At 37.9% G+C, this 23,547-nt stretch overlaps 1 long non-coding RNA gene across 1 annotated transcript; it reads right to left on the bottom strand.

The window, feature by feature from the left end:
* Window positions 1-1,364: 1,364 nt before the first annotated feature.
* On the bottom strand, window positions 1,365-22,788 carry LOC102153582. Its single transcript, XR_005353053.1, has 3 exons — window positions 22,661-22,788; window positions 3,486-3,609; window positions 1,365-1,407 (listed from the first exon to the last, which is right to left on the bottom strand). It is a non-coding gene; the product is annotated as an uncharacterized LOC102153582 (long non-coding RNA).
* Between the last annotated feature and the right edge of the window lie 759 nt (window positions 22,789-23,547).

Below are 23,547 nucleotides of genomic sequence, written 5' to 3'. Positions count from 1 at the left end.
CAACAATATATTTTTGCTATCATAAATTTTTAAAATAATGTTCCCTTATCATTCAGTTAAAGTCTATAGGATCTGTAGTGATGTCTACTCTTTAATTCCTGACATTGGTAATTTGTGTCTTCCCTTTTTTTCCTTCATCAACTTAGCTAGATATTTATCAATTTTATTGATGTTGTCAAAGACCCAGCTTAGAACTTCATGAATTTTCTTATTGCTTGTTTTGTATTTTTTAATTTCTTCTCTTACCTTTTTTATTATTTTCCTGTCCTTAATTTCTCTTCTTTTTCTAGCTTCTTATAGTGAAGACTCTAATAAACTTAGACAATTTATCACTGATATTTTTTTCATTCCTAATATATATATATTTAGATATTTTTGAGGCTTGTTTTAAGTTTTGTTTGGGGAAAAAAAAAAGTTTTGTTTGGGGAAGTCTAGAGGAAAATTTACTTCAGGAATAATGCAAACTAGTAGTAAAGTACAGCAGTTTCTGGAGTCTTTACAACATACCCCAAGTGATCAATAAGAGCTCTCCATTTTATTTGGTGATAATGCAAATGATTCCCAGGCTTGTGTGACTTATGGAAGCCTGTTCCACTCACAATCTCCTAGTTGTTCTTTGCTCAACCTTATAAAGTTTCACCTTATTTATGCATGTCTTAATATTTTCAAAGACTTCTGGGACTTTGTATATTTCTGGCACTCTTTTTCTATGTATTTCCTTACTCTGAAGATGTTTGAATCACCATTTAAAGACATTTCAAATTTCCTATACATCAAGCTCTATCTCTTCAATTATGTAATAACTGTTCCCTTCTTGGAATCTCCCTCTCTTCTTTGTAGTGTGGAATGTGCCTCCAGGAAGGAATCCTATGCAATTGTAGGACTCACCTTATTTCCCTTCCTTCAGGATTCACAGTCTTTTGCTGACTATTATACAATGTCTGAAAAGAATTACTTTTATATGTTTTGTTCAGTTTTACAGCTGATTAAGGTAGGAGGGTAAATTGAGTCTCTTTTACTCCTGGTTATAAGCCCTGCCTTCACTCTTGACTCCCTCAACTAAATTTTCCATACTGCTTTTAGAAGGATCATTCCAAAATGCAAATTTAAATATACCTTTCTTGCTTAAAGTTTCCAACAATCCCATAGCCTGACCATGTTCATAATCCCAGATAAGTGCCAAAAACTTTAGTATAATATGGAAGATATTTGTGCTTCAAACCCTGCCTTCCTGTCTAGTCTTATCTCCAGCCATGCACCCCCTCTATCTTCTCCCCTCATACAGTAAACTTCAACCATAGCTGTAGCTTCTCAAATTCTTACCTTTCTTTTTCTTTCTTTTTCTTTTCTTTTCTTTTCTTTTCTTTTTTGTCTTTGGGCCTTTATACCTTTTGCCGCTCCATTTATCTAGAATACAATATACCCATTTAAAAAATTATTTACTTATTCATGAGAGGCACAGAGAAGCAGAAACATAGACAGAGGGAAAAGCAGGCTCCCTGCAGGGAACCTGATGTGGAACTCGATCCCAGGACCCTGGGATCACGCCCTGAGCAGAAGGTAGATGCTAACCATTGGGAAACCCAGGCAACCCAATACACACACTTTTAAACTAACATGTCAGAACTTATCTTAACTATTAGTTCTTCTAGGAGGCATATCTGAGCCCTGAATACTATATTCATGGTCCTTTCTACATGCTTTCACAAAACCCTGTGATATTGGACTAGAATATCTGTTATAATGTCCCACAATTATCAATGTTCTCTCTGAATTCACTATGTTACTATAAGTTTCTTAATACAATATCCTTATCTCATTTATTTTTCTGACCGAGCCTCACACATATCCAATTGTCAATAAATATCTGTTGAGTAAATGAAAAAGTGAATTATTCTATCAGTTAAAATAGGCATCCAATTTCCAGGAGGCAAGCTGGTTTGAGAATATAGAAGGAAAAGTGGCTCTAAAGTATCAGTCAGCAAACATGTGTAAAGGTCGAGATGTAAATATTAGAACTTTGAAAGTCACATACAGTCCCTATCCCATTTTATTTATTTTTTATTTTTAAAAATATTTTATTTATTTATTCATGTGAGACACAGAAAGAGAGACAGAGACATAGACAGAGGGAGAATCAGGATCCTCGAGGGAAACCTCATGCGGCACTCGATCCTGAGACTCCGGGATCATGCCCTGAGCCAAAGGCAGATGCTCAACCACTGAGCCACCCAGGCGTCCCTATCCCATTTTCTTTAACAGCTAAAAGTGTAAAAACATTCTTAATTTGCCAATCTCTATTCCAGAATTACACAGACCTGGGTTTAAATCTTGACTCTTGGGAACCCTGGGTGGCACAGCGGTTTAGCACCTGCCTTTGGCCCAGGGCACGATCCTGGAGACCTGGGATCGAATCCCACGTCGGACTCCCAGTGTATGGAGCCTGCTTCTCCCTCTGCCTATGTCTCTGCTTCTCTCTCTCTCTCTCTCTCTCTCTCTCTCTCTGTGACTATCATAAATAAATTTAAAAAATTTTTAAAAATTTTAAAAAAATCTTGACTCTTAATCTTATTAGCTATGTAAATATGACCTCTTACCAAACTTCATCTGCTGCATGAAAATAGTAATAATACTTATCCTCCAGTGATATTGTAAAGATGCAGTAAAATCATGTGTGTTAACAGCACAAGAGTGCTTGGTGATTGGCCCAAAGGAATAAGGAATGTTCCATACCATATCTGTGTGTGGTTGTCCAAAAGACATTGGATGAAGATTCACCAAATGAGCTCCATATATTTTAACCTATGTATTTGTCACAACTTTCAAAAATCTACAATTAATGTGGATAAGAACTAGCCACTGATTGTCAAATAAAGGTATAAAACTGCAAAGAAAAAAAATAATATCTAACACTCTGTACCAAGCACTGTTCTAAGTCTTTCAAATTATTAAATAATGTAGTCATCACTACAATCCTGTAAGACAGACACAATAATTACTCCATTTTACAAATGAAAAGAAGAAGGCAGAAATTAAATAACTAGCAGCAGTAATTAATAAGTTGTAAAAATGGCATATAAAATTAATTAGCTTTATCTTCTAATCCTTTGATAATCAATCTAAACTGTTCTTGCATTCCTGACTATCAGATTGTGTGAGATTTTAAATGTTTGTTTTAAGCTGCTAAATTTGGATTTATTTATTTATTTATTTTAGATTTTATTTATTTATTCTTGAGAGACAGAGAGAGGCAGAGACACAGGCAGAGGGAGGAGCAGGCTCCACGCAGGGAGCCTGATGTGGGACTTGATCCCGGGATTCCAGGATCACGCCCCAGGCCAAAGGCAGGTGCTAAACCACTGACCACCCAGTCTGCCCTTGGTATATTTATAATGAAGCAATGGATAGCTAATACATATATCCTTTGCCCCTCCCCACCCTCCACCCCACAACTTCCCAGAGTATAGATATATCTCTAAGCTCACCACAAAATCACTGCTTGCTTTTCTGTTGGCTCCACCTGTAGGGACAATGAACTCACATAGCCTCTAAAGCAACAAGTTGGAGAAGAGGAAGAGGTCAAGAGAAGTGATGTAATCACTATAGGTTCTGGTGGAAGAGGGAAAAACATGCGAGAAAAAATATGTCAGAACTTTCCTTACACGATTCTCAAATTGCTACATTAACTTTTCTTGGAGCCTGCTGACTTGAACATATCTAGTTGGTTTCTTTCAGGATACTTCCTACCATTTACTTCCTCAGTTTCATTCATCTTCTTCCTCCCAACACAGGTGGTACATACTTTTAGATAAGAGCTGGAAATGTGGGAGATTCAGGGTTTATATAACATTGCAACATCAACAAAGAAAAAGGATGCTAGCATAACTAGCTATTTTTTTCTAAACTGCATCCTTTTCATAAATATGTAAATTTTGTTCCAATAAATTTCACCATACATATTCTGGGGTCCACAGCCAACAGGATATGTAGCATTCAACACTTTACCTTATAAAGCCTTCATGTTCTCTCTCTCCCTCTCCCTTTCTTTCTCTGTCTCTCTCTGTCTCTCTTTATCTCTGGGTCTCTCTCCCCCTGAACACACACACACACAGCCCACTTACCACCCCCATCTCCAGCCCCATCTTGTGATTTGGTAGTATTAACTCTGAAAAATTCTTTGTCCCTCAATGGAACTGCACTTTTAAAAAATTATAGAAGTTTTTCCAAAGTTCAAAACTGACAGAAATGTATTTCATACTGCTAAGGGCCATTCTGAAACATACAGGAAAGCATGGAACTTTAGAATCATTCCCTGTGACTTTTTTTTTCCAGTTTTTTTACTACTAGAAAACAATGCTCCCCAGGTGTAATTTCTGCTGAGACCCACACATCATAATTTGCTTTTGGTTCAGCTGCTGTTTCACCTGACAGAAGAAGGAAGCTAGCAACCTTGTTCTTGCCATTATGATTTGAAATCATACCTAAGCCAATAGAGCCCTTATTCAGAGTGCCAGAGATGAGGCTGCACTCATGTAGCCACCAAACTGCTACTCCCTTCCATCCACCATGCTTTTGGGGCTCTCACCTAGTTTCTGTGTCTAAGATACTATTTTGCTAGCAAGACCACCAATCTTGCTTTGAACTCTTACCTGAATGATTAGAAACTGATTCTATAAACCAGGAGGATTATGCCTACTGCTGCATAACTGGTATTCTTCTCCCGGACATTTTGCCCTCCTATCAGGCTGGTTCTAATGCTTATGCTTATGCTCTTGACATCCTGCTTTCAGATGCAACATAGTAGAGGCCCAGTCTCTGAGGCAATCCAGGGATCCTATCTCTTGAATCTCCCCAAATCTGGGTTTCTCCCCACCCATCACAAAGTTCTGTGATTGAGTTGCCAGCATGCTTTGTACCCAACATAATTCCCATTACCTCAATATTTACCCAAACCCAAACTGCCTTTTGTGATCCTTCCACATAGAGACTGGGCACAAAAATTTAGTCATTTTCCCTATTGTCCTTTTGATGTTTTGCTAAAGAAAGGGATTTTTGAAATAAAGAGGAAGGTAAAGAAGATAGAAGTAAATATAAGCAGTGCACATTCTCTTTTAACAAGATTGTTGCATTAGTGAAACAAGAGCACAGAACAATGTAAGCCCTCCACTGCCACCACCACCTCCCTGGAAAAAAACTTTGAAAGCCAAAGCGTGTCTTCATGTTACTTGATTATTTTATTGTTTCTCACATGAGGCATGTTTCCAAATATCATCAAAAGGGATAAAAAATAATTATACATATCTAATTAATAAACATTTCTATTGTAGTAATGTTTTATCAGCAGGAGAGTGACCTGCACGCATCTGCTCACAAAGTTTCCATAGCTTACAACTGTTCACAGCACAAAAAGATTATGCCTCTTCATGCCTCCTTAGGCCTCTGATAGGTTCTGACTCATCTTTCTTGCCATTCGTACCCTCCCATACCCACCAGGACCTATGCTTTTAAACACAGAATGATTTGTAATTCTCAAAAGGTACCATACTCTTCTCTGTCTCTTGGCTTTTGCATACTCTGTACTTTCTGAAATGCTCAACCTTGCCATCATTGCCATCCTTCCCAACCCCACCTCATTTAGCTGGGAAATTCACTCAGTCTTCAAGGCTCAGCTTATGAATCATGTCCTCATCTAATGCTTTCCGGACACTTCACACTCTAACCAGAGAGAACTGAACTTTCCCTCGTATCATCTTTGTGCCTGATGCATGCCTTTAAATACATACATGCCTCCATTTTAATCAGTGAGACTATCTCCTAAGGTCAAAGCTCACACTTTACTCTTATTTGTAGCTCTACCAAGAGAAACAGTGGCTGGCACAAAAAAGTGTTCAAATGGCATTTAGTGAAATAATGCATGGATGAATGGATGGATAAATGATGAGCATTAGGAGTTTTCTAGGGTTTCCCAAAGTAGCAGAAACTGTGTTAGGTTCTATATAAATGCCTTTTAAATATGTATGCTCCACAGGAAGATTTAGAAACTGAGGCTCAAGAAAGGTATAGTCACATGTTCAAGTTGACACATTCATAAGTAGTAGAGTTGGAATAATTTGGACCTGGGTTCTGTTTACTGTAGTCCTGTAGTCTGCTTGACTACAAAGCCCATGGCCTTTTCACAGCACCATATTTTTTTTATTCTACTGACTATAGTCATGGCAGAATAATGTATTCACCAGGATATCTTAAAATAGAAATGTCCCAAGAAAAACAATTTAGGGAGCTACCCTATCTCAAAGAAGATGGTTAATACTTAAACACCTTTGCTTTTGCATCTGTTCACACCAAAACCCTACCAAACTATTAGGTAGCCTCCTAAAAACTTACCCATCAGGAAATCATACCTGGAAAGTGACTGGTGTCTAGTTTTATCTCTTACTACAAATTAGTATATATCTTATAGCCGAGCACACACAAGTTACTAGTTTTTAAATCAGGTTTGTTTGTCTCAACACAAACTGGTAGCATATAGGGTCATCGACAATATAAGAACTATGAGCAGGATGAGGCTGGGGAAAGAAAGAGTTGCCTAGTTTCCAAGGCTGCAGGCCTAAGGACTGTGCTCTGGATCTACAGGATGTCACCTGAGGTCTGTCTGAGAAGTAAACCAGTGGGCACCATTCTCTTCCAGGGGCAAAAGCTTTTAGCTATAACAAGCTGGAGGGCCATGAAACAGTGGTCAGCTGCACTGCAATTTGTTTCTAAGATGACAAGGAACAGAAAGTACAAACAGGGTAAGGTTGGAGACCTCAGTTAGAGGCACTGGGCGATCCCACTGTTGCTGGGAGGCTGAACTTGGTAGCGTAACTTCTTTGCTCAGAAGCCCTCAATCAAGCAGGACCTCTGAGGCTACAGCTGTAATTTCAAACCACAAAAGAAAACAGAACCCTCTCAAACTTTTATTTTGCTGAGGAAGTGGATGATTTAAATAAGTCTGTTTGACACATGCCTATCTGACTTCCCAGTTCCCTTAGGTTTCTTGCAAATCAGCCATAAAGCTATTCCCCACTTGTTCTGACAGGATTTATGCATTCTACATCTGGTATTCGGCAAGCATATTTTTCTTCCTTTTTCATTGAACTTCTGCCCATACACACATACAGGGTCTCATTTTAATAGCGGGATTATTCCCTGTGTATTTAAATACACAGGAAACAGGAAATCATCTAAAAGAACACAGTGATCTCATGGTTATATCACTTTTCCCCACAAGCCCATTTGAAATCAGAGACAAAGACAAGATTCTGGGGCTTATAGCTTAAGAGTTTCTCAACCTGAGAGACTGACTGACCTTAAGTTCCCTCTTCTGGTTCTTAACAGAGTACAAATTAAGAAAATGAAATAGCACATTTATTCCAAGGCACAGGAAAGAAAAGATTTTTTTTTTTCAAAATAAATCCATATTCAACTCTCAGAAATGTAAGAAGTAAAAAAAAAAAAAAAAAAAAAAAAAGAAATGTAAGAAGTCACTCTTATATTTGGTTGGCTGACTAAAGCAGGGGTCAGAGGGTCTGGGGAAAGCCCTCTGCTGGGGAAGCAAGGAAGTTCGTAGACATTCAAACAGCTCACACTTATTTGGAATGTAGAAATTTATATTTATTGAGCACCAGTGTGTCTTGACCATATTTTATTTAATCCTCACAAAACCCATATGAGGTAGTTATTATTTTTTTAAAGATTTTATTTATTTATTCATGAGAGAGAGAGAGGCAGACACACAGGCAGAGGGCTCCTCACAGGGAGCCCCTTGGCGGGACTCGATCCTGGAACCTGGGATCAGGCCCTGAGCCAAAGACAGACGTTCAACCGCTAAGCCACCCAGGCATCACTGAGGTAGTTATTATTATCTTCATTTTGCAGAAGCTGAACCTGGACTCCTAAAGACTCAATGTATTGCAAAGGACAGCCTTTCTCCCAATTAGAAGTTCTGTCTATGGAATAAGTTTTCCTAGGATGCTTTACACTGCAGCCTTGGGAAAGGGGATGAGAACATGATCTTGTTAGAGCACACGGGGAATGGAACTTCCCATGCTTCATCTCCAGCTCTACCAGATTAGAGACCAAAAGTGCTCAAAGTGATAGCTCTATGAAACGACAGTTCTAGAAGTCCTTTCTCCATCATATAACAAATAAATTAGGTTCTGTATACTTGTTGTAATTCTGTTCTTTAAGCATTGATATCTCTTTATGCTACCTATGTCAACTCTCTGTTAACTTGAATGTTTGATTAATCTGAATATTTTATTCTCCAAACATGTCAGAAAATAAAGCATTTGTGAAAGCAAGAGGCCTTTGTTTCAGCCAATGATCCTATTCCCAACTCTTCAGGAATGCCAAAGTTTCCCTCACCTTCCTTGCATCAGACATTTTGCCAGTTCTTACCCTACTTCATTTTCTATGAATGTTCTCCTGATCCATGCATGTGAAATTATAACCATCAAATCTTTGTCAAGGTCTCCAGTATTGGCCCCATATGGATTTTAACTCTTTAAACATGCTCCAAAGCCTTGGAACTAGATTACTTTGTACCTATTCTTAACACTTTTTAACTAATCTCTAGTCATTTTCCCTACAACATTCTTTGTTTCCCTAACCTTTGCAGAATAGAACAGCATCCTTACTATTTTAAATCTTGATATAGAGTATGCTTAAAGTCACATACACCCAGTGGAGTGCTAAAGCGACCTTATGCCTGCTCTCAAGAGCCTGTTGTATATATTATGCTGCATGTCTCTTCCCAACTTAGTTTTCAATGATATGGAACTTGGCCATTGTGGGAATATTTATATCATGGAAATTAGCAACAGATCAAAGCTGTGTTTTCCTCCTTTAGAAAGCCACTTTACTAGCACAGCGTCCTTGATATTCAAAATGTGGTTCACAGACCAGCAGCATCGACATCACTTGGGAGCTTGCTAGAAATATGGAACCCAGCATCTCCATCCCTTGCCTCCCAAATCAGATTTTTGCATTTTTTTTTAACAAGAGCGAGTCTTTGGTGATCTGTTTGCACATTAAAATGTGAAATAGGGAACTTCTAAATTCATCTCTTAAAATCTAGAATTGGTTCATTTTACAGACTAGGCTCAATAAATTTACAACATTGATGGAAATCCACAGTGTGAAACTGTTTCAATTCTCAAGGCCACTTGCCATTTGCCAAGGGCTGAGATGTATTTGTCCTATTTACATAGTTATTGCTGTAAAATTCTGAATAATTAGTTTCTAAAAGTTTGAAATGGAAAATGTCCAATAGCTGGGAGATATCTGGATTTTTAATACTAAATTAAGGACATACCAAACTAATAAAAGAAATTAAAGGATTTTTGGATATGCAAACAGGCAAAGATTTAGGAAGGGGCATGGAGAATCTTTTTTTCTTTTTACATGAAGCTTTGATGAACTTATGCATGAATCAAGGAAATTTTGAGACCATGAGCTAAAATTGATAAAGCAGCTGTATCATGCTTTATAACTGGCTTCTCTAGTGCAGTAGTAGGAGAGTAAAAATCCTGGGTAAAATATTAGGAATAAACCCAGAAGCACATACGAAACTTGAAATATCAAATTCTAATATATAGTAACATAAACTTATGTTTAGCTTGAAAAGCTGTATCAGTTGAATATTTGTGAAAGCTGTATCAGTTGAATATTTGTGAAAGAAGTCTAGATTATTGACAAAGCATGAACTTTAAGGTCAAGCTGCTTGATTTAAATTCCAACTCTGCCACTTATGAGGTGTGGGGCCCTGGGAAAGTTTCTCTGTACCTCAGTTCCTTACCTATAAAACAGAAGTGTAAGAACATTACCTACCTCATTGCATCCGGCAGTTGTAACAACCCCACCCATTGGTCACCGTGGTTAAGCTTACTGACTCTGGAGCCAGAGTGGCTCATTTGAATCTTGGCTTTAACCCTAAGTGTGTGCTCTTGGGTAAGTTCCCTCATCTCTAAAATGGGGAAAGAGTAAATAAGTCAATTTATATTGACAATGGTTGGAAGAGCTCCTGGCCAAAGTAAGGGCTATGTAAGTATATTACCAGGCAGTTTTATTTAATATATATATTTTTAGAATTTTAATAATATCTGTCATCAAACAAACCAACTTGGCTTAAAGTTTAAAAAGATATATATATCCACATTTCTGCAGCTTCAGAATATCAGCTAAAACAAACAAAACCCCACAAATTTATAAATGTTTTAGGTAAATATATGAGACTATTACACCTTAAGACACTGGTTCTCAATGTTTGCCATTCCAAAATATGTTTCTTGGTATAAGGATTGTTTTAAGCTGATTATTTTCAAGAAACAGCAGACATTGTAGAAGCTCTGAAAATAATAAAAGTTACCCTTTTATAAGAAACATTTACATTTATAAGGGTGTCTCCCTCTCAGTACCAAAAGGATGACTCTAAATCTCTAGAATTTATCAGTGCAGAAAGCAACAACATAAATCTACATAACAATATTACCCTTGCTTCTTGCCACCCATTTCCTCAAACTTTCATAATTGGCGTTCTTTCCTCCTACCCCAAACCCCCAACATCTTGTTTCTCTCTTTAGCTAGAGATGTTTCAGAAAGTTATTCAGTTTTCCTGGGTATCTCCCTTATATTGAGAAACTATACATGTTGGCTTTTCCTGTTAATGTCTTTTTTTTAAGTGGGGGGGGGGGGGAAGGAAAGAGAGACTCTTAAGCAGGCTCCAGGCTTAGCATGGAATCCAGGGGCTCGATTAATATCAGGACCCTGAGATCATGACCTGAGCTGAAATAAAGAGTCCGTTGCTTAACAGACTGAGCCACCCAGGCATCCTTCTCCCAGGTGATTCTAATATACAACCAGGATTGAGAACTATGGGCATGATCAAGCAGATATAAGAAATAAGCATGTAGTACTTTGGGGGGAGCAGATTGACAAAATGGAATGGACTTTGTGTGGCAGTTATCTTTTCTGTTACTAGGGTTGGCCTGCTAGCTCAGGAGGTCTGGAATCTTGATGATCATAGGTATATTCAAAGCCAATCAGCTTGGGTGTGGGGATGTAGGAGAGGAGGTCACTACTTTACACAGCTTGGATTCACCAAAGACTGATTTGACTTTATTTATTTATTTATTTATTTATTTATTTATTTATTTATTTATTTTTTAAGATTTTATTTATTTATTCATGAGAGACAGAGAGAGAGAGAGAGGCAGAGACATAGACAGAGGGAGAAGCAGGCTCCCTACGGGGAGTGTGATGTGGGACTCCATCCCGGGACCTGGGGTTAAGCCCTAAGCTGAAGGCAGATGCTCAACCACTAAACCACCCAGGTGTCCCTGATTTGACTTTAAAATCAATTAATCATTTATAATAGTAGGGAGAGATAGGTAGGGAGCCATGAAATCAGACGCACAAAACAAAATCCCAAAAATGCTGAGATGTAAGGAAACCAGAGATAAGGGAACAAACCAGACCACCCTGCCCTAGGTATGAGTAGGGAAGATTTTTTTTTTTAATTTTTTATTTATTATTTATGATAGTCACACACAGAGAGAGAGAGAGAGAGAGGCAGAGACATAGGCAGAGGGAGAAGCAGGCTCCATGCACCGGGAGCCCGATGTGGGATTCGATCCCGGGTCTCCAGGATCGCGCCCTGGGCCAAAGGCAGGCGCTAAACCGCTGCGCCACCCAGGGATTCCGGGAAGATTTTTTTTAATGACAGCCACCTGTGACCGACAAAGACTAACCAGATCCAAGAGGAAGCTGTTAAAGATGGTATCACCAGTCCTTACTCAAACCAGGACATCACAAAAATGATAAGACCACAGGCTCCGTGGTCAGTTTTAAATAAAAGACTGTCAGTGGGGCCCACACTAGCAACCCTGTCCGGACCCCTCTCACCTAAGAGCTTTCTCTGTATCCTCACTTAATAAAACTTCTATTGCTTTACTCACTCTCCTTTATGAGATTCATTCTTCTACTCCATGAGATAAGAGCCAAGCTCTCCCACCTCAATACTATCTCTTCCTAGAAGGAATACCTACTTGGGAAATGAAGCTAACATCACAAAACTGTTTAATAAGCCTATGAAATCAGAAAAGGGTCCAAAAGCCTGGAGGAGGGGCATGACTCCGAAGTAGTAATAAAATTGATTCTAGATTCTAGACCAATGGTTCTCAAATTTTGCTGCATATTAGCATCACCTGGCTTGTGCCATACTACAGACCAACTCAGTCAGAATCACTGGGGGTTAGACCCAGGCATCAGTACATTTTTAAAACTTTCCAAATGATTCCAAAGGGCATCCTAATTTGAATTATCAACTAGATTATTCTTCTTCCCACAATGCTCTCAATTTACTCTTTTCAATGCTTCTGTTTATCTGATAACTTTTAAATTTACATTAAAAGTAGTTAATTGACATAGGAAATGTGCTAATATGCACTAATCCACCCCCACCCAAATATCTACAAGTTTCTTTTTTTATACAGATTCTAGATGAGAATGTAATTTTTTTAAAGATTTTATTTTATTTATTTATTCATGAGAGACACACGGAGAAAGGCAGAGACACAAGCAGAGGGAGAAGCAGGCTCCATGCAGGGAGCCTGATGTGGGACTCGATCCCAGGACCAGGATCACGCCCTGAGCTGAAGGCAAATGTTCAACCGCTGAGCCACCCAGGTATCCTGAGAATGTGCTTAATTACTGAAGTTATATAATCCATCTGGAAGAATTCCAATTATCAGAGTTGTGGGAAGTATTAGTTCGCATCTGATTTTTAAAAGACAGGAGTTACTTGAAGTTAATTTGCATTTATAGCAGGTATCTTATAAAACTAGAGAAAAAGTGAAGTCACAAGGTTTTGTGATTCCTTTTATGACTCCATATTGCAACTACAAATGATCAGAGAATTGGCATGAACAATTAGCAATGCATCATGTCACCTGATTAAAATGAAAATGCTCTTTTCTTTGAAGAATTGGTAGAAAGAAGAGAGCTTCTGCATCTCTGTTATGTTCATTGCTAAGTGCAATGAATTGAAAATAATAGGTACTCAGTAATGCTTTTAGAATGAAATTGCCTCAAAACCTTTTCTTCTAAGACTAAAGCAATACCAACAAAGCAGATCTATCATTGTTATGACTTGGGTTTTGCTCCTTGAGTACATTATGAATGTTAAATGTGCACATTATTTGAGTAATGTCAAGAATGAGCATTTGGAATTCAGTTTTAGAGTGCTTCATATGGTCTACACAGAAGAGCATTTCCTCTGCTCTACTTCAATGTTATTGATTAAACTCTCAGAAAGTATCAGAAATATAGACCTCTCAGGCTGCCTGGGTGGCTCAGTTGGTTAAGCATCTGCCTTCTGCTCAGGTTGTGATCCCAGAGTACTGGGATCAAAGTTCCATTTTCATAATGGTCTGCCCATTGTCCATTTGAATATTCAACCTCCCATTAAGAATTAGGAAATTCAGACAAAAAGTTTCTTAAACTTGATTGGGAATTTTAGGCAAAATGATTACCTTTAGTTATTTATAATTTTTGTGAAAATACATATAAAGATGGAAATTTTGAAGAGAATGAGCAGTTCTCATTTTTCATCCTTCATATCCCATCATTACTTTCTCATGAATTTGTCTGACATTACAAAACAACTAAATAAATGACCTTTGTGAGCATTGATCTTCAACTGCAAGTAAATAAAGTGATAGATTTTAGATATATTATATTTACTATATTATATTCCCATTATATCTCATATCTCATAAAAATATAGTTTTTAAATGTTTATAACATATTTTATTCAACTTAAGATACATAAAGTATTATCATTTTAATCACATTCAATATAAAAATTGAGATATTTTACATTCCTTTTTTGGTACTGATTCTTTGAAATGTAGCACATATCAATTCAGCTTACCCATTTTTCTTTTTTTTTAAAGAATTATTTATTTATTTTAAGATTTTTAAAAATTATTTATTTGAGAGAGAGTGCATGTGCAAGTAAGGGGTGGGGCAGAGGCAGAGAGAGAGAGAGAAAATTTCAAGCAGCTTCTACAGCCAGCATGGAACCCAATGACCTGAGCCAAAATCAAGAGTCCCATGCTCAACTGACCCAGGTGCCCCCCTATTTCTTTATTTCGGAGAGAGAGAAAAAGAGACAGAGAGTGGAGGGAGAGGCAGAGGGAGAGGACAGAGAATCTTTAAGCAGACTCCCTGCCGAGCACGGAACCCAATGTGGGTCTCAGGACCCTGAGATCATGATCTGACTCAAAATCAAGAGTTGGATGCTTAACCGACTAAGCCACCTAGGCACCCCAAAACTAGCCTTTTTCTAGGGTTCAGTAGTTTCATATAGCTAGTGACTACCATAATGGCTTTAGTCTATTTAGTGCCTATTCTTTGGGTCTCTCAGCTTATTCTTTTCCTCCTCCAGGGAGACACTGCTTCCTATTTTGCCATGGTACTGATGTGGGATCCCTTCTCTCTCTCTCTCTCTCTCTCTCTCTCTCTCTCTCTCTCTCTCTCTCCCATCATTAGGGCAGATTTTTGTATATAGAACTAAGGGTATACATCTTATATCTCTACTATTATACCTATCGGTAGGTACCAGATACATATTTGTGGAACAAGTAAGTGGTCCAAGATCACAGAGCTAGTTGCAAAGCTGAATAATAATGTCATGTGTGGGCTCCCACCACAGAGCTCTTTCCAAGATTGCCACCCATTAAGATCACTGGTCATGGAATATTTACTATGAACTGACTACTTAAAAAGATCAGTTTCCTTTCAAACATTTCTCATTAACATCAAAATCTAATCCTAACTATGAGTCAGTCAGTACATAGAGAAGGTCTGTTTTTGCTGATTTTTGCAGGCAAGTCCATGTAAATTTAGTCCAGTATAAATGGATTACAGAGAAAAGTTGCATGACTTGCAGAAGATGCAGGATTTTATGTACTGAATGCCACTGACAACTTAGGATCTGGCGGGCTTAGGTCAGTTAATTGTAGAAAAAAATCAGGAAGACAAGATTTTAAGATAAAAATCCTTCTTAAAAATGAATTAAGGTCCTCATAGCACAAAGAGGATTCTTTGTGCTGTGAAATCCAACATGAAGTGAAGGATGTTGATTATGCTGTCATACTATTTTAAAAGAATTATGCTTACTACTTTGTTCAAATTATTAGTGTGTAGCTGCAGTTAGAACCCATATTTTAAATATAAGAAACTTTGCAAATTTAAATTTCATTTCATATGTGTATATTTTTTGAAAGAGCACACGCATGTGCACATGTATGCTTGGGACATGAAGCGGAAGAAGGAGAGAGAGAATCCGAAGCAGGCTCCACGCTCAGCACAGAGCCTAAGGCAGGGCTTGATCTCACAACCTTGAGATCATGACCTGAGCCAAAATCAAGAGTCAGCCACTTAACCAACTGAGCCACCCAGGTGCCCCTCAATTTTATTTTTTAAAGTATAGCTGCAATCAAACACATTTTTTAATCTACAGTTTACTATGAAATTTCGTCCCATGTTTTTAAAAATTAAGTTCATTTAAAATGCCCTTTATTCTGGTATAAATTATTCTCAGCTAATAAGACTGCCCTGGTTTGCAGGTGGCTTTTTCTAGGCCCAGAAGATGGGACTGGAGGATGGGGCTAAAGTCAGAGTCACATCCTGGCTGGTTACCAAGCACTTTCTCTGCTCCTTCTCTCCATAGGCTGTGAATGACACCAAGAGGAAGGAGGTAAGGATGTAGCTGTTCTATGTGCACCAGACCTAGAAGCCAGCGGAGCTGAAGAATGAGCTGAAGCTCAGGCTGAAGCAGATGAAACGGTTACCAGGTGAGAGTCAGGACTGTATGTATAGGGTGCCTTGAATGTGACACCTTCCTCTAGAGACCCAGCTTAGGAAAGTGGCTTAGGGCAGAAATCAAATAAGCCCTGGGATATTCTCTGCTATTTTAGTAATAATGGAGAAACTGGACACAACCAAACTGCCCAAGACTTTTTAAGACTATTTTTCAGAGCAGTTTTAGGTTCACAGTAAAGCTAAGATGAAGGTACAGAGATTTCCCATATGCCTCCTGCTCCTGTAGCTGCTCCCCATTATCACCATCACCCACCCAGGGTGATACATTTGTTACAGTTGATAAATCTATATTGACACCTTCTTATTACCCAAAGATCATAGTTTAGATTAGGGTTCACTCTTAGTATTGTACATTCTATTGGTTTGGACAACGGTATAATGATATGTCCCTATTTTATGGTATCATACAGTATACAGTATTTTTCACTACCCTAAAAATTTTCTGTGCTCTGCGTATTCATCCCTACCCACACCCATCCTCACTCCTGGCAGCTACTGATCTTTTTACTGTCGCCACAGTTTTGCCTATTCCAGAGGCAAACCATATAGAATGTAACCTTTCCAGCTTGGCTGCTTTTTCACTTAGTCATAGGCATTTAGGTTTACACCATGCCTTGTCATGGCTTGATAGTTCATTTCTTTTTAGTAGAGTAATATTTCATTGCCTGAATATACCAGTTCATTTACCCATTAACCTTCTGAAAGGCCATTGTGATTGCTTCCAAGTTTTGTCAATTATGAAGAAAGCTGCTATACACATCTGTCTGCAGGTTTTGTCTTTGATGTAAGCTGTCAACTCCTTTGGGTAAACACCAAGGAGGGTGATTGTTGAAACTTATGGTAGGGGTATGTTTAGTTTTGTAAGAAACTGCCACACTGTCTTCCAAAGTGGCTGTGTGGTAAACATATATTCAATAAAATGTAATGTATCAGGCTCATCGAAAGCAATTAAACCTAGAATCTCAGGGCAGAAAGGGAGGGTAGAAAGTGAAAACCCAGAAATCTGTACTTTTATAAGCTCTTTAAGGTAAGTCTAATTTATCAAAAGTTGAGAAATTTTAATAAAATGCAGTATCCTGCTTCTTTTATCTAAGAGTTTGAATAGAGCATTGGTGGCACCAACATCCTTAATTTTTCCATTATAGTCACATATTTGGATTTATAGAGATCAGAAAGTTACTTCTTCCCTTAATACAATGTTAGAAAGGCCTATATTTTCCATTTGGAGTAGAATTATAAATAACAGCAACAGAAAGCTAAAAGGAAGCTTAAAATAGCAGAGTTCATCTCACTTCCACCATCCCATCTTAAGGAGTACAGGTGAAAAAAATTTAAGGAACTTTAGAGAAGTTTTCAAAATCTTTTCCAGTAATATATTCTGTAGCTAAGATAATTTAATTTAAAACAGTTTACTTATGTTAACCTCATTTCTTTTTTTTTGTATCCAAAATTCTCTGAGTTTAAAATATTGCTTTAAACAAACATAAAATCCAATATCTAGGCCTTTATTGAAAACAGGGAAAGAGAGCATTGACCATATCCTTCCCTTAAACAAATCTGCTCTAAATATTAAAATACAAACATTTCAGAAGTCATAGTTTCCAAAGTTCATTTCTTTGCCAATGTTAAAGCATACAACTCTCTAAGGAAAAAAATTGCAAACATGGACTCCAGGTGGCACACAGCATAATTGTAACCTGCCCCCAGAGAGCCAACAAGAGGTTCTATCAGGGCTTTCAAGAAGACAAGTTGGATTAGAGTGTGGGGTGAAGAAAGCATGAAGTACACAGGTATGATGGGCCAGATAATGATGTATTTTGAAGTCATTAGGTTTTAATTCACATTTAATCCAAGTTAGATAGGTCCACTTTCAGATGGTAGCTGGCACCCATCCTTTTAAAACCAAGATTCATGGTGATAATGAAGTTTCCAGAGAGTCTTAGAAGGAAATTTATAATCAAACAATGACACAAAAGGAAGGGGCTGAGTTTAGATGGCAATAAGTGGTAATGAGTTAACCAACACTGCAGTTTTTCCCTCTAATTACAATAAAGTATAAATTCTCCAAGAGAATCCTAATCGAATATGTTGTCTACAGTAGTGACATGGATAGGAGACCAGTAAGAATTCCAAAGTAGTTGAAGACTACCTACTTTGTGACATGGGTAAGTTAATGAATCCTTCTGTATCTCAGTTTTCCCACCTGCAAGTGGAAGATAATAATTATAGCCACATCATAGAGTTATTTAGCTACTAAATGAGATATTTGTGAAGTATAAGAATATAGTATGACATAAGGCAATTATACAATAAATGTTAGCTATTATTTTTATTGATGTGATATCATCCAATAGGTTATAAAGATCAGGCTGGAATTAAAATATTGTACCATGTATTTTACCAACAAAGTATGAGGGAGGGGGAGTTGGGAAATGCCCAAAGTATTTGAATTTAGAGGTGAAGTTCATTTACATACACTTATGACTGGAAAGGACTTAACCTTACCTGAATTTTATTTTCTTTATAGACTCTGTTACTATAAAAAGATATCCCTTAAATTTCTACCAAATTACACATCCAGGACTCTTTAGAACAGTGTGTTATTTCTAATTTGAAGGTGCCCTTGGGTGTTCCCATGTTCACAGGCAAAGCCAAAGACCTCAAAAGTGTTCAAGGCTTGATTGGCTGCTTCCCGTTGGAATGTAATTTGCATCCCATACCTTCCTGAGCTCCTATGAACTGGAACTCAGAAACATTTCCCTGTGAAAGTAACTCAGAATCAACTGCTTGTTAGTTCATTTACTCAGGACCAAATTCTAAACAGATATCCACAAAAGTTGCCAATTTCCCCCCACTGGTTTAAGGAAGCTTCTTTTGTTGGCACAAACACATTCCTTTTAGATTTTATCTATCATATTAATTTTATACTGCTTGAAATAAAATTTTCTGTTCCCCTTCAGTAACCTAGGACCTTATATGAAATTTCTCTAGCCTTATAAATTCATGAGTCAAGAATAAAATGAGTAAGCAGAAAACAGAAAATGAAATTCAAAAAAATCTTGTTTGTTTTCCTGACTGGCTTGGATCCTTTTTTATTTTAATCTAAATTACACATTTTAATATAAAATACTGTAAAATTATTATTAATTCTAGCATATGTTTTCTTTCAATCATTCTTCCACTAGGAAGTATTTATTTGGATGTCCAGATATGTATACATCACTATGGAGAAATCCAAGAAGCTTAAGAAAAGGCCCTAAATCTCAAAAATTTTATAATCTCACTAGAATACAAATAATAGCCTGAAAACAATTTTAACTGAATATGATTAAGTATCAAATGGATGCCAAAGGAGTTCCAATAAGGAACTAATTTGGGGTTAATTTGGTCCTTGGAGAGCAAAAAACATGGAAGAGCTTACCTCTAGCAAGCCCTCAAATCCTGGAAGGTTAGAAGAAATTTGCAACAGGCAGAGATAACTGGAGAGATTGTTCAAAGTGGAGAGAACAATAGAAACCAAAGAGTAAATATTTGGATACTAAAAAGTAGTAGATAGTTTTCCAGTCAATTAAACACAACATTTCCAAACATATAGAAATAAAGACAACATGTGTTTTCAAATTTTAAGATATAGTGGAACTCAAAAGCAAAAGAAGGAAATCCCCACATGCTAGAAATATAGAGAGAATGCAGGAGAGATTACAGTCTCAAAGCCTGTTGTCTCATGGCCATTCAAAGCTGGGACCTAGGATAGGAGGGCAACATGTGTGGGTCTCTGTGTACACAGCAGGAATCAGAACTAGGTTCTCTGTACAAAATCAGCAGAAACTCCCCACTGCACAAACCACAAAGGATTCAGAACATCTCTGCCTGTGTATCCAAGGTAGCCACTGGAAATGAGCCAAGATCCCCACCCCGTGAGTAAAAAAGTCTTCCAGTAATATTAGAAGCATAAGACTAAGCTGTCCACGGGAATAGGAACTGACTTCTCATTACCAATGCACTCTGAAAATACCAGGCTAAAAAACAAACACAAAAAATAATTCAAAATGAGTATTTCTTGAAGGTACTGATAGACACACCAGAGGAAATCTCCCCGGAGTGGTTATCTGGGTCTCTAGAAAAAATAATTTTCTCTGAAAAAAATTCACAAACAAAAATCCTAAAATAGAACACTCAACATGAAAAAGACATTCACAGGACATGAGGAACTAGCAATAATAGAACAATATGAAAGGGAGTTTATAATAAAGGATGTTTAAAATACAAAGGAATAATTTGCACCTGTAAAATAAAAACAGGAAGTTACAGAACAAGTTCTAAAAAGACAAATAAAATTATAGTCATTATTTTTTTTTATTTCAGCAGATTATACAGAAAACAAGTCATACTTAAATTCAAAGATAGAACAGAATATATCTGTAGCATGGTGGAGAAAGACAAAGCAATGGAGAATATAAAAAAGAAGTTAGGAATTACAGAAACTCTAATATCTGCCTCACAGAAAGTCCAAAGATGTGAGCCAAGAGTGAGACAGACAACATTCTAAGATGTAAAAATGGAGAATATTCCAGAAATAAGAAGATATAACGTTTCAGATTGAAAATATCCAACAAGAATCAAGTAGAATAAATAGAAATATAAGGGGAAAAAGATCTAAGTGAGGCCAAAAAGAATTGTGTCAAGGATTAGTGAGAAATGTGGTTGAAAAAGTCATTTAGTGTCAGACTACTAAAGATCTGGGTATCAGACTAAGGAGTTTCAACTTCGTCTTGCAGAAAATGGGTGCTATTACATGTGTGGCTGGGCTGCTAAAGCTATGCTTTAAGGTATTTGAAACAGGAAGACTGCAGTGATATTTTCCATTAAAGAAGAGCTTTCTATCCAAATTTTTGTTTTATAACATTTTTATGATCTATTTTATCATATATAAAGAGCTAAAAAGTCTTCCCGAACATTTTAAAATGTTATTTTAAAATTTATATTTACAAGAACTATTAAATTCTAAAGATATAAAAAAACAACAAGAAAAAAGAATTTTAAAAAATACAAATGAAACCTTAAGATGTCCTCTGGTCTGGATTCATTGACCAAGTATTTTCAAATGAATCAAATAAATAGAAGTCTACTGCTTTTCACAATCTCCACAAAGGGGTATTCATGAACTTGTTAATAATAAAGCCAAGAACCAAGTATAGGGCCAAGGTCTGAGGGAACTGAATTGATGAGCCAGTCCCTTTCCCCAAGGTGCTTGTGAGGAGACAACCAACACATCCATTAATACTATAATGTGGGGTAGGCACTATCAGAGAAGTATTTTGCTGCAGGGTGTCAAAGGAAGACTCCTCCCAGACTAGCAGGTGTCAGGGAGACTTCTAAAGGGAAGTTGTGCTGAAGTTGCAACTAAAAAGTTGAGTTAGCTAAGCAGAAGGCATTCTCGACCTCCAGGACACTGCAAGTACAAATCGTTTGTTATGGCTGACGCGCATGAAACAGACGGACACATCCTGCCAAAAGAGCTGGGGAAAGGCAAGAACGAGCCAATCATGAAGGCTTTCTAAGTGCCATTCTATGAAGTTTAACATTACACTAAAGGGGATAGGAAGTCAATAAATGCCTGTTGAAGCAAACGCCAGGATTGGATTTATGCCTGAGAATGGTCACTTTGGGAGCAGTGTAGGGGGTGGGTTATAAAGGGAGGATGAGACAGGGGGAATCGATGGGAGGAACAATAAAATAATCCAACCAAGAAATGATAAAAGCCTCTTAGGACTAAGGCTTCTTAATATTGTAGATGAGGAGACAAATGTTTTTGTTTCCGTTTGTTTGTAGTGCGAAGTTTTGATTCGCAAGTGAAGTCTTATGATATGAAACAAATAATGGCAGAGCTGGGTGAGCTGGTTGAGCACAGGCCCTCTGTGCTCCTGCCTCGCATCCTGCAGCCCTTCCACTTGCACCTGAAGCCCCTCTGAGAAAGAGTTTGAAAGCCAGTGCACCAGAGAAAGAGATTTAAGAGGTAAAATCAGTGTTTCCACCTGTTTCATTTGATAAACTCCTCCAGTGTCTAATAATCTATGTCAAGTTGCTCTTTACTATCTAAGGTAAATCTCTGCAGGAGTTCAGAAGAACACTTGCTTTATTTCCTTAGGTGTCAAATAAATATTTCACTCAATAAATCTCTCAGTGTGTTTCTAGCCTCTGCAACCATACATCAAAACCCAGTTAATTATAGTCTTGTGTAAGCAGACATTCTGACCCTCTATTTCCTGAATCATTTTGGGGATGATGACTGTGGTTCCAGATTGCATAAACAATTCAACATTTTTCGATCTCACCTCTTCTCATTCTATGTTCTCTCTACAAAAATCATCCATCTGCATATTTTCAATCTCTTGCTGTACTTGTCTGATTGCATATAAATATCAATAGTTAGACCTGGCTCTGTTTTGAGCTCCAGACCTGCAGTTACTATTAGACATTTTTTACTAGGCTCTCTAGACACCAGTACTGGCCAAAAGGAACTCTCTTATCACTCTCTACCCTACACCTACTCCTCTGCCCGTTTTACTCACTAAACTGTGTATATTGGCACCACCTAGTATTTACCCAATAGTCATTTGTGCCAGTCTCTCTCACTCCCCACCACATTACCTCATTTGTTGTTTCTAACACCCTAAGACCTCTCACAGCTGCCTGCCTCTTCTTCAGCCCACAGCAGCTTTTATCTACTTACCTGAACTTACTGTGGCAGAGACCATGGTGCTCAGCAAGCATTCCATCTGCTTTCCCCCATTTTCCCAACCTCCCATGCTTAAGCTGAACCATGTAACTAGTTATGACTGCAGGAAGAAATGACATGTGTCATTTTCATCCCCAAACATAAAAAAGCCATTGCACAACCATGCAGTTGTCTTTTTCCCTGTTTTGGTAACAAAAAAAGCCATGTGTCTCAGATGATGCAACTGACACATGGTGGAGCCGGAGTGGCTGAATGACATTGTAGAACAAAGCCCCCACTGATTTGTGTAGGGCCTATAGAAAGAGTGGAAATTACCCTTTAAATGCACTAAACAACTGACATTGTTTGCTACCACATTATAACCTAACTTATGCTGACTAACACTTACAGATTGGTTTCTTCATCTTCAGGATGGCCCTGCTTCAATCTTCTACAAAACCTCAGAAGGGATCTCTCTAAGGGAAATAGATTATGCCACAAATACTCACTCCCACATCCTACACAAAACTCTTCCGTGGCTTCTAATACCACCTAGTTATATTCCAGAGTCTCTGGCATGATCTATGAGGGGCTCATCTGGCACAGCTTTCCTTATAGCCAATATCTGCCAATAACCCTCAACACGTTTGCTGAGTACGCTACCTGCACATCCTCCAGTGAGTTGTTCACTCACTTCTGGGCCTTGAAGGTACTGCTGCCTGCATGTAACATTCTCCCCACCCCCACCATGGTCTTCCTAGTGACCTCTTATCCCTTACTCAGGACTCATTTTTGGGTGCATTTTCTTTGTGGATGCCATTCCTGACTCCAACAGGTGAAGGCAACCCTACCTTAGAGGGAACCCCACAGCATTTTGTACTGAGCTCCACCACATATCATGC

The sequence above is a fragment of the Canis lupus genome, chromosome 1 (assembly GCF_011100685.1).
Source record: "Canis lupus familiaris isolate Mischka breed German Shepherd chromosome 1, alternate assembly UU_Cfam_GSD_1.0, whole genome shotgun sequence".
NCBI lineage: Eukaryota > Metazoa > Chordata > Mammalia > Carnivora > Canidae > Canis > Canis lupus.
The sequence above is the reverse complement of the archived record's forward strand: the minus strand, read 5'-3'. Positions and strand labels throughout refer to the sequence as shown.